The 12452-nt window shown below is 37.2% G+C and overlaps 1 non-coding gene across 1 annotated transcript; it reads left to right on the top strand.

Moving 5' to 3' along the window:
• Positions 1–12100: 12100 nt before the first annotated feature.
• Positions 12101–12264, top strand: LOC137494460 (U1 spliceosomal RNA). The gene has a single exon (XR_015486721.1). It is a non-coding gene; the product is annotated as a U1 spliceosomal RNA (small nuclear RNA).
• The last annotated feature ends 188 nt before the right edge of the window (positions 12265–12452 follow it).

Here is a 12452-nt window from a genome sequence, read left to right as displayed (position 1 = left end):
GATGGTTAAAAGTCATTTAATTAGGCAATAAAACAATGCATTACAAAAACATTTTAAATGTATAAATAAATAGACACTTTTATTACTGTATTTTTATTTAATTCATGTTTTAAAGGCTGATTAATCAAACAGTAAAAAATTGTATTAATAAATCACAAAACACATTTTAAACAGCTTTTTAAATAAGCATTTGGCAAATGCTTTTCTCCCTATTTGCCGCTTGGTTTTCTTTTTCTTTTGCCACATGCTTTTCTCAAATTAAAAATAAATCGAGTTAAAAATGGCTCTGCTGTAATGAGCTATTGTTTTCCTCTGTTAGGAAAAAAAAGACAGTTAACAGTTTTATCTAGATTAAATGACCTTGGTGATAAAGATTTTCTTGGAGATATAGAACAAAATGAACTTCGTATTTTTCCATCAGAGTTGGATGACTACTATACAGAGAAAGCTAAAGGAGCTTTACGATCTAGAGTGAAATGGATAGAAGAGGGGGAGAAAAATTCTTCATACATTTTTTTAAATTTAGTAAAGCAAAGGCAAGCTTCAAAAACTATTAATAAACGTAGCATAAATAACAATGTAAGTGAAGAGAAAACTTTGATTAATGATCACATCTATTCATATTATTATGTAAATCAAAATTTAATGAGAGTGATTGTGACTTTTTATTTTCCTTTTCAAAAGATAAAGTTTCTATTATAGATGACAGCTTCCGGGAAATGATGGAATCTGACATTGTTATCTCTGAACTTGATGTTGCTATTTTTAAAATGTCCAATGGAAAATCCAGGCATATACGGAATTACAGTTGAGTTTTATAAACATATTTGGCCAGAGACGAGATTTTTAGTGTTTGAAGCACTTAAGAAAAGTAAAGACAAAGCAGAACTATCGACTTCTATGAAGCAGATTTTAATAATTTTAGTTCCAGAGCCAAGCAAAGACAAATTATTTTTAAATAATTGGAGACCCATAACTCTTTTGTCCAATGATTTTAAATTGCTCTCTCATGTATTTGCCAATAGACTCAAAAAAAGGTATAGGCGAGATAATTAATGAAACACAATCAGCTTTTATTGTATTAAATTTATTTTTTATTGTATTATCTTTTATTTTTAATGTATTAAAGGGAGAATTATTCAGAATGATACTTGATCTGCTCGATTATTTAATTCCTCAGACAAGTTTATTTCTATTTCTAGACTTTTTCAAGGCATTTGATACCCTTGAGCATCCTTTTTTGTCTTTAGAAAGTCTTTAGAAACTTTTGGGTTTGGTCCGAGCTTTTGTAGGGTAATTTCCATGTTCTATACTGATATATTCAGTAGTACACAGCAAATTCATTGGTGTTAAATTTCAAGTGTTGTGGTAATTCAGAGTAAAGTGTTAAAATTCTAGTGTTAGATAAAGGTAAGATAACCCTCTCGGCGTTAGAAGCTGATTTGCCTCCTTGTCATACAGAGTAACATGTATCTACCTTTGTAGAAAACCCTTGTATTTGAGAAACTAATCAGAGTGTCTGAAATCTCGCCACACCCTCATTCACCTGGCCCTTAAATTGGTCAATTAGTTTAGTCCACTGGACAGAGGGAATGACCACAAATAAGTGAATTCAGACACCTGCTGTTGAACACCTGCTGTTAACAAGCACAATCACTGAAGGAATAAGAAATTGAAGGAAGAAATAAAACTACAGACACAGCCTCACACCAAACCAACTGAATTAAAACAGAGGATTAAACAACTCCATTAAATAATAGTATAAGCAGCTTCACTGATTACAGTTTGACTTCATTTCTGTAAGAATATTTGACAATGAACAGAGGTTTATATTTTTTTATTAAAATATTTCATTTGACCTCACCATCATGGAGATCAGAGGCTGCTTATTTGAGCTCTTGAAGCTTTATTCTTATATCCTAATGGTTCTCTGACTGTTATAACTGTGTTTCTAAAACTCATCAGTTATAGCAAGAAAGGTCAAGAGAAACTATACTGTTTATGCTTAATTGTTCTAGATATAATTTCAGATGTTTAATAAGTTGATTGATAAAATATGCAAATATAGTTGCATTAAAACTGCATGGGACAATACTACTACCAGTTTGCTGCTCTTTATAGAAAATTCAACAAACAATTAGGATGCAATTAATAATTAGAGTGTCATGCACTAAACATTCAAGCTCCAGCTTGCTCATTATGACACACAGACATCAAGAATCAGGATATGAACCTCAACCGTGGTTGCTAAAAAAAAAAAGCTGCATAGTTCATGCCGCAATGCATGCTGGGTGCCAGCATAGTACAAAGCTCCCAGCATGCATTGCAGCATGAATAAATTATGCAGCTTTATGTTCTTACAATCTCTTTCTTTTGCTTTATTTTGTGTTGTTTTTGGGAGGTGATATTTCAGTAGTGTTTTTATTTTATTGATTTTTATTTTTTTGTTTGTCACCATTATTGAGATTCAAAGACTAATTGTTGATGTGTGGGTGTTTTTAAGTTTTGCCATAGATCAAACATTCTCATTGTAAATGGTGTTTTTAAACCTGTTATAATAAGGTCATTAATTGTTGGAGGTTCAGTGGTTTCATTTATGTATATTATTTGTTTCTCACACATAACTAATATGATACTGAATTAAAAAACAAGCAGGAAAGATGGATATGATATCATAAATAACCTCTTCAGTCTAACACTTCAATTTTCTTTTGGCTTTCCATGATATATGTATAAATAGTGTGATTAACACTAATAACTATAGCAGCCAAATTAAAAGACATTTCCAGCAAGAAGTTGAAGAACCTGACTAAAGCAGACTCTGTCCTCCATCATGGTGACTTCAAATGAACAACAGAAATTTCATACAGAGCTTTTGTTCACATGACAGAAATCAAGTCAAAGGTCAGTAATAGGTGAACCTCCATGATAAGTTGTTTAATGTGATGAGTTTTTTTTTTTTTAAATATGTGGAAAAATAACCTTTTTTATTGTGTACTTTGTTTTATTTTTATTGAATAATATTTTATTTAGAGTTTTTTTTTTTTTTCTCAGTTGATTTCATCTTTGGTTTTGGCTTGTGTTTTTCTTTCCTTCAGTGATTCTGCTTGTTAACAGTTGTTCATCAATAATTCTCAATCCTCCTTTAATTAGACACTTAATTGTCTCATTAACTTCATCACTGTCTAAGTGTTCAGCCCTCTGTAGTGAGGACACTAGTTAGGATTTTGCTCTGGAATTTAAGGCTTAAGTGTGTTCGAATGAAAAATACAGACTATGGGATGTATTTTTAACTGAAATATTCTGGAAACGAATGAATTTACGAATGTAAAATGTTGAAAACAGCAGATTACTGGCAACCACTGCTGCCAGTATTTTGACATACATTTAACAGATATTTTACACAATAAGAGTTTGCTAATTAACACTCTCTGAGTGTTAAAAATTTTAACACTTTCAAAAATGTAATTTTAACACTTATAGTGGTTCCCATATAAACACTGAGGGAGTGTTAATTTTAATTCTAAGGTAGTTAAATCTACCAAATCTAAAATTTGCAGTGTGAGATCGATTAAAAATACAGACTGTTGAATGTGCTTTTAACAGAAATATTCTGTAAACTGAATTTATGAATGTTAAAAACAGCAGATTACTGGCAACCACAGCTGCTGGTATTTTTCCGTAAAATCTAAAAATGAAAAAAAAAAAGACAGAAAAACAGCAAAACGGTTTTTGTGTCACCATTGTGGAGGATAATAGCGTCTCTGTTCAAGTCCAAGATGAACTGAGAAAGTTTGATTTTATGCTGCATCTTCTTTTGTTTAAAGGTAACTGTGAAGTTATTAATACAGTCAAAATCTGTTTGCTACTTGCAATCACACATGAAAACATTATTGCATCTAAAGACTTTACATGTTTTTGCACTAAGCTATGATTTTGTAAAATGAACAATACATTAGTTCGATAAATATGGTTATTTTTTGTAAATTTATACAGTTATATAAAACTTCCATGTTTTTCACAGAAAGATTCTGGCAACCACAGCTGCTGGTATTTTTTCGGAAATTTAACAGATATTTTACACAATAAGAGTTTGCTAATTAACACTCTCTTGGTGTTGACAATGTAAACACTTTCAAAAGTGTTATTTTTAACACTTATAGTGGTTCCCATATAAACTCTGAGGGAGTGTTAATTTTAACTCCAAGGTAGTTAAATCTACTATCTAAAATTTGCTGTGTGTTGTGACTTGAATAACTTTACACAATATTTATATTACACTTTACATCATTTTTTTCTATTCATTTATTGCAAACAAGAGTTGAAGGATAAAATTAAACTTCCAAAAATACACTGCGTACACATATTCATGTGGTTGCTTTTTATGTTATCATTGTGTAATTTAAAGTATGGTAATATTAGGGTTCTGTATATTATTTATAAACAAGTTATAAACTCTAGTTTAGCTAACAGTTAAAATAAAAATGGTATAATATTATATTGTAAATTAAACTCGAGTAAATGTTCAATGTAAATGCAGTAACACCTAAAAATAATATGTATATGTAAATATAATTGTAAACATTGATGTAAATGAAATATTTTAAAACATATTTAATTGAATTTTTAAATAATTTATTAAACTTTAAAAAATTGACAAACCTATTTAAATATCAATGCCTGAAATTTAAATTTGAAAGTATTTTAATATAATATTTCTTATATCCTACAACCTAATATTTTTAGGTACTATATTTAGTTTAATCAGTTGTTTAAAATTTTATTATGTGTTATTTAATATTAATAAATAAGTTACCTGAACATTACGGTCAATATAATTGACAAAATTCTAAAACATTTAAAAGTCAATATTTCAGTATGTTTATTATTGAACTATTAAAATATTTTATTTCTTAAAAGGTGTCAAATATAAGTCCTGATTATAAAAACATTTTATCTAACTGACATGCAATTCAAAAAAGCTATATTTAGTTATGTTGCAAATAAACATAGAATTATATTTGAATATAATGTAATACATTTATTAAAAAATATTACTTATTATTATTATATGTTACTCAATTCATTTAAAATGGATTTTCTTTTTCAAATTATGTAATATATGATATACAATGAGAGCAGTCTACAGCACATGGCTAATTAATATGCACCTGTCATACCCCAGAAAGCACATGGCTAATTATGCCAGTTCCCGCCTTTGATTTTTTACCATATTGGGTAATTTCTTTAATTTCAGCAAGCATGAGCACCTGTCAAGGTCACAGGTGACCCCAATGGGGTTCAGGGGTCACTACCTTGCAGTCTAAGGCCATGTGACGTCGAGAGGACTGCTGGGGGCCACAGGGTGGGGACAGAGAAGATCCATCAGGTTCCTTTTCGCAGGGGCCATGCTAATATTCTCTGTATCGATCCAAGTATATGTTTTTTTTTCAAAACATCAGTTCAGAAGCATATTAAAATATCATTTACAAACATTCCTTATGACATTATGTTGGTTTCAAAACAGGAAAACAACAAGCATAATCATTCTGGCAAATCTATTTTCAAACCATCTAGTGAGTACATAATATAAGGAGTATTCAACATAAACGTTTTGTAAAATTCAGTCTCTTTTTCTTCCATTCTAAAATATTGTTCCACAGTTTAATATAGTTTTCCAGTTTCTTTTATACATTTTCCATAACTCCATTTTAGCATGTTTATTTTTAACAATGTTTCTCCCTTCTCAAACTACAGTTCTTGCAACTGATAGAAACAAATAGTCAATTCTTGTTTTACTTCCATTAAAACTAGGGATGCACGATATATCGGCGCCCATATCGTTATTGTCCGATAAATGCTATTTTTAAGATTATTGTTATCGATCCGATGTCATAATTAGGCCGATATCTTTAAGCCAATAAATTATGTAATTGTACAGACCTGCCTGCTTCGCGCACGCGTGGGCTGAACTTGTTCAGACTTGCCCAGTGCAATATAATGGATCTCTCCTCACACTGATTATTCCCTCTAAGTCTGTCCTTTCTTCGCGTGGCTTGCTGTGCATTAATAACTCAGTAAGTAACCACGTTCCTTGTCATTGTAGATATGTTTGATTGAGTGTCATTGTGTATTTTGTTTTAAATCGCCTCAGGAAAAATATTACATGTGGAAACCTTTCCTGCTCTGTCTCTTTGTTGTGTTAGGGATAGCAGGGGAGATTCACTTATTACTCCAGGGCCGAATAATGTTCTTTTCAGGGTTAACTCTTTTAGTTGCAGCTGGTGAATGAAAGAGGACACGTGTAACTTGGTCTAAAATATTTATTACTTTCCGTGTGGTACAACAAGTAAGTCACCAAAGAGGGAACATCACAGAAAATGGTCTCATTGCGAAAAAACGCTCCTCTTTTCTCTCTCCCTCTCCCTCCGCTTCACTCACACCCCAAACTGCAGCCCAGTCCTGTTAAAGGACTCGCACATTTTACAACACGTGTAAACATAATGGTTGTTTGTAATCTTATTATTTGTTATTATCAACGCGTTGCTGGTCATGTGTTGTTGATGTAAGATAGTATTCAGTTTGATCGGAATATTCATATTGACTATAACAAGTTCACGTGAGAGCTGTCACCGCACGCACACACACACACACACACACACACACTGTAGCACGAGGGAGAGGTGAGTTCAGTCAAAGGGGCTCTTTATATTCTGCTCTGTGTTTGTAATAAAGTCAGCTCAATGCAGGCTTTGTATCAAAATCTGACTCTGATGGCAACTCTGCCTCTACAGTCTGCCTCTCAGCGGTTTATCAAACTATTCATCAATGATTTTTCCATGATTGACGGCAAGAATGAGCGCAGAAGCGCTGTCTGATTGACAAGCAGCACCTACATGTGACATGTCAAAACACCAAATAGGATAAATCTGTGCCGTATTTTCTAAACGTACTAAAACGTATTATCTGTATTTAGCTATTTGCTTGTACGGTGGCTCTAAACTGTCAAAACACCTCTAAAAAGCCTTTTTTTTTTGGACATGACATATTTGTAGATGTGTACATCACTGTAACACATTTTATTCATGACCATTTGAGCTGGTTTCTGTCCTTAGCTCTTTAATTTTTATCCTATTAAAGTATATTTAACTTGCTTGTTAAATAAATATAATTTTGTTATTTAAACTATTATTTTTATGCAACAATCAATGTGCATGTTCATTTGCTATAAAAAAAGTAAATAATGTTTTGCATGCAGATTTATGTAAAATGGTGAATATAGGTCTATAATCACCTTGCAATTTCGAAATCATAGCTTTTTTGCTTCAAGTATAGACTATTCAGTTCATAAGAGCAGTTCAATCTTTTATGAAGTTTGCTGTATAAAAATATAACAATTTAAAATATTTATAATTATCGGCCTATATATATCGGCTATCGTCCTCCAAGTCTGCAGAATTATCGGTTATCGGTATCGGCCAAAAAATCCATATCGGTGCATCCCTAATTAAAACCAAATAAAAATATTTTATACCATTCTGTCTCCTCCTCAATCAGCTCTGTTTTACTTGGCATCATTTGTTTAATACTTTCTTTTAACTTTGCCATAAATGTATTAAATTCAACACATTTTAAAAACAAATGCATAATACCTTCATTTTCCAGTCCACATATTTTGCATAATGCATTCTCACTGCTTCCAATTTGTGTCAGTTTTGTTTCAGTGAAAATAACATTATGTCTGATAAAATAATCCAACGTTTCAATTTTTGCGTCTAAATATTTCCATTTTAAATTCTTCCAGATTCCCTCTTCGTCTATTTCCACAAATATTTTTTTCCAAAATTGTTCTGAAACTGGTCTTTTATGAACTTTGTTTCTGAAACAAATGTAGAAATTTTTGAGAACACATTCTTGAAAATCTTTCTCATTTTCCTTTAAAAACATTTTCACATTATTCCTTCATTCGAATCTATGATTTCAAAACTTTCTGGATCCACACCTACAAATGTTGCTATAATTTATCGTCCACCCAAACTAAATAATGAATTTCTAAATGACTTTGCTGCTTTTTAACACATATTACCACCCTCTCACCTAATACTATAGTTTTAGGAGAGTTTAATATTCATGTGGATAATTTTAATAACTCCCTTACAAGAGATTTTATATCCTGTCTTGAGAGCTTTGGACTTCAACAGCATGTCAATGTTCCCACACACTCTAAAGGACACACCCTCGACCTCATCTGCTGCTCTGGTGTTTCACCCATTGACCTCTCTGCTGAGGAACTCCCTATAATGGATAATTTTCTCCTCTGATTTAATTTTGCACTCTCTCTTTCTTCCACCAAATCTCTCCGTACTATTTCCTTCCGTAACATAAAACATATTAATTTAGAATCCTTTTTTTGCTAGTATTAACTCTCTTCCTGAAATTACTAACCTTTTATCACCAAATGATTTAGTTTCTCATTACAACACTGGACTTCACTATAAGTCTCTGTAATAAAGTTCACGGCCCTTTGGCCGCCTGGAAGAAGGAGGCGGAGAACCGACGTAGTTTAAAAATATTTATTAATAACAGGGACGGCAGCTCCTCACGGAGACAATGGGGGGGGTTGGCGCCACAGCCCCTGCGAGACCTATATGAGATGGGCCGAGAGAACAGGAGATGAAAAAAAAGGAAAGACAGAGTAGACCAGGAAAGGGGAGAGAGGAAAAAGAAAAAAAAATTGGGGTTCAGTTCTCCAGACACGCTGCCACTCGGTCCTCCACCAGCTGAGAGATGCGATGACGTGCTGGGAGCCCTGTGGAGGAATCTATCCACCCGTCTGTCTTCTGGCGTCCGGCGGCGGTTCTCCTGGCTGGCTGGCGGCATCTCTGGTCTCCTGCTCCGCTTCCGTGGATGGATGCAGGCTCTGGCATCATGGTGGATCGCGGCAACTCCCCCAGGTTCTGTGGGATGGCTCCCTTCAGCACTTTCCCCTTCGGTGGTGAGCCCTGCGTCTCCTGCTCCTCCCCATGCTGGGAGACGGCAGCAGGCAGATCCTTTCCTCGCCAGCCTCAGGCCGCCCCGGCACTCTGGGCAGACGAACAGGTTTCTCCCCCACTCGGGTTAACTCCCAAACACTCGCCCCTCTCTCAGCGGCAAGGGCATCTGGACAACGCGTCCCTCCTTCTCCCGGGCTTCGGCACCACTGTAATAAAGTTCATGGCCCTTTGGCCGCCAGATAGAAGGAGGCGGAGAACCAACGCAGTTTTAAAATATTTATTAATAACAGGGACGGCAGTCTCCGTGTCTAAATCAAAACGGACGGACGGACGGCAGCTCCTCACGAAGACTGCCGTCAAACTGAAAGCAAAAGTAAAATATGTCCGGGCCCGGTCCTCTCTCGGCTTCCTCTGCCATAGTTCCTCCTTTTATGGTCCAGAGCTCCTTCCGTGGGATACGAGGCAGGTGCGCACCGCAGGTGTATCCACTTACGCGGTGGCCTTACTATGTTCCCACGGCTCTTGGCCACGCCCCCTCGCCACAGTCTCATATGGATTTTTTGAACATCTGACAGAAATAAAGTCAATCAGGTAAGCAATGAGCGTAGCTGCTGCTGCTTCTCTTCTGTTTCTGCATATTAACAGCAGGTGTTCATCATCAGTGCTCAATCATCACTTAATTAAACTCATCATCGGCTCATTAACTTTACTCTGCTGCTGAGTAAATTTTGCTCAATTTAGAGAGGGACCAAATGTTCTCTGAACTGAGTAAATTTTACTCTGATGATTTTACTGTGTACAGGTATGGATCATATGTTTTGTCCCAGCTAAGATCTTAAAATGTTCTTTACTTCTCATAGTAACAACTAATGATAATAATTGTCATGGTCACATATATTGCTGTATATGAAGGGATATTTATTTATTAGCATGATGGTTGCTATATTTTAATGAAACAACTGTTTACTATGTAAATGGAGCTATCAAACCGACACGAGCGTTGAAAATAATACATAAGCTAAACTTTTTCAGGTTTTGTGCAGCCATATATACATATAAGTAATATCACAGTATAAAAATAACCTACAACACGAAATCTCTAGGACAGGTGAACTTTCTGACGACACAGCGTCACCAGCACAGACCAAACACTGCACAAAGAATGAGATATTTCAAACATGATGTGACCTTAGCATTAATGTAACAATAAAAATAACTTACCGCACAAAATCTCTGTAATGGATGAACGTCTGACAGCGCAGCGTCAGGCACACAGACAAAATACTGCACACACAGTGAAATATTTTAAATGTGATGTGAGCAAAACATACTGTTTATCAGAACAGGATAAAAATAACCTACCGCTCTAAATCACTATGAGAGGTGTATTTGCTGACAGCGCAGCCTCACGAACAAAGACAAAATGCTGCACAAAGAGTGAAAAACTTCGAACGTGATGTAACCAGAACATATTGTGCATCAATATAACAGTATAAAAATAACTTACCACACGAAATCTCAACAACAGGTGTACTTTCTGAAGGCGCAGCCTCACGAATACTGCTCAAAAAGTGAGATATTTCAAACATGTCGTGAACAAAACATACTGTGCATCAATATAACAGTATAAAAATAACTTTCCACACAAAATCACTTTAACATACGAATTAATCTCGACAGCAGATGAACTTTCTGACCTGATAAATTGAGCATTCAGAGCAAGAGAAACTTTGGAAAATCCTCAGCGCTGATTGGCCCTGATTTTAAACTTTAGACAATGCATCCCTCCGATTAGCCCAGGGTCTAAGCAAACTGTAGACAATCGCGGCTTCTCGTTGGACGAGAGTCTACAGTCTACAGTTACCATTGCACGTTCCCTGGGCAGATGTCTGCGAACTCCCCAAATGTGGGAATCTCGACTGCATAATTTCTGGTAGTGGGGGACTGCGTTCGCGCTCTCCCCTGAGCACAGTGGTTCAAGACAGAGTTCAGGCGGTAGCGTCGGGCCCGGCTGGAGCGGCGCTTCCCTCTCGTCCTTGGCCAAGCCTCTTTTGCTCCAGTAGAGCCGCGCGCGCCTGTGGAAGGCCTGCCCACCCGTCGCTAGAAGAGTCTGTTCTGACGCCGAAAACTACTCGAAAGGTCCCCCCTCAAAGCAGTTTGACCAGGTGAAGGAACACGCAAAGAGAGCCCCCGGTGGCTTTTGTCCGCCAAGCGAGTGTGCCCTGTGGAATGTCAGAATTTTATTTTTACCGGCCTGCCGCTGTTACTGACGGAACGAATGCAGACCGTGTGAAAGGTCATCATTTTATCTGCCATTAAGTAAGCGAACGCTTCTGCTCGGATCAGAGGTAACTTTGTTTCAAGAACTGCAATCTTTTGCAGACGTCTGTGGCGTTTTGGGCAGAAGGACGGTTCTAAACCAATCTGAACCAGAGGCAATTTCGCAGCCAGCCGTCGGTGGTTTCCCGTCCCAGGAATGTAAGGTGCTTGCAGCGGGAGGTTGTTCCGTTAGCGTTTCCGCTTTCGTCAGTGAAGTTCTTTTGCGGAACGTTTGTAGATCCCGTCGTGTTCTTCAAGCTATGTTGTTTGAGCACTGTGCTGATAGGCTGACGTAAGAAAACAGGACACAAAATATACAAGGCAAGAGTGCAAAGCACGGAGCTCTAGGCAAAGGCGGTCCGAACCGCAGCAAAGCAGGAGGTCGACATGTCCAAATAGACCAAATCAGAAACTAAGCAGAGAAAAACGGCATCTGTAGAGAAAGAAAACAGATGGAGGAAAAGAAACAAAGAACAGGAGGATCCCCTCCCCTCCCCCCATAGAGGGTCTGTTATCCCCAGATCGAGTGCGTCCAGTGGAATCCATGTGTTGGCAGCCCCTTCTGATGACAAAACACAAAGCAAGCATCTGGAGGAAGCTCAAACTCTTCATGCGTTGCCACAGTTACTAGCGAGTGGTTTGCAAGCACAGGCACGTCTGCTGCAAGTACAGCGCCGTCAGGAGACAGGGGTTGCTGGCCCATTCCCCATGCTCGGTGGCTGGGCATCACCGCCCTGGAGTACGGCCGATAGAAAACGGCAGGTGCCATTTGCGCCGCCCGGCAACTCTTACTTACCTGGCAGGGGAGATACCATGATCAAGAAGGTGGTTCACCCAGGGCGAGGCTAGGCCATTGCACTCCGGCCACGCTGACCCCTGCGTATTCCCCAAATGTGGGAGTCTTGACTGCATAATTTCTGGTAGTGGGGGACTGCGTTCGCGCTCTCCCCTGAGCACAGTGGTTCAAGACAGAGTTCAGGCGGTAGCGTCGGGCCCGGCTGGAGCGGCGCTTCCCTCTCTTCCTCGTCCTTTGCCAAGCCTCTTTTGCTCCAGTAGAGCTGCGCGCGCCTGTGGAAGGCCTGCCCACCCGTCGCTGGAAGAGTCTGTTCTGACGCCGAAAACTACTCGAAAGGTCCCCCC

The sequence above is a fragment of the Danio rerio genome, chromosome 4 (genome assembly GCF_052040795.2).
Source record: "Danio rerio strain M-AB ecotype USA chromosome 4, GRCz13ab, whole genome shotgun sequence".
Taxonomy (NCBI): domain Eukaryota; kingdom Metazoa; phylum Chordata; class Actinopteri; order Cypriniformes; family Danionidae; genus Danio; species Danio rerio.
This window is presented reverse-complemented; position numbering and strand designations above follow the sequence as displayed.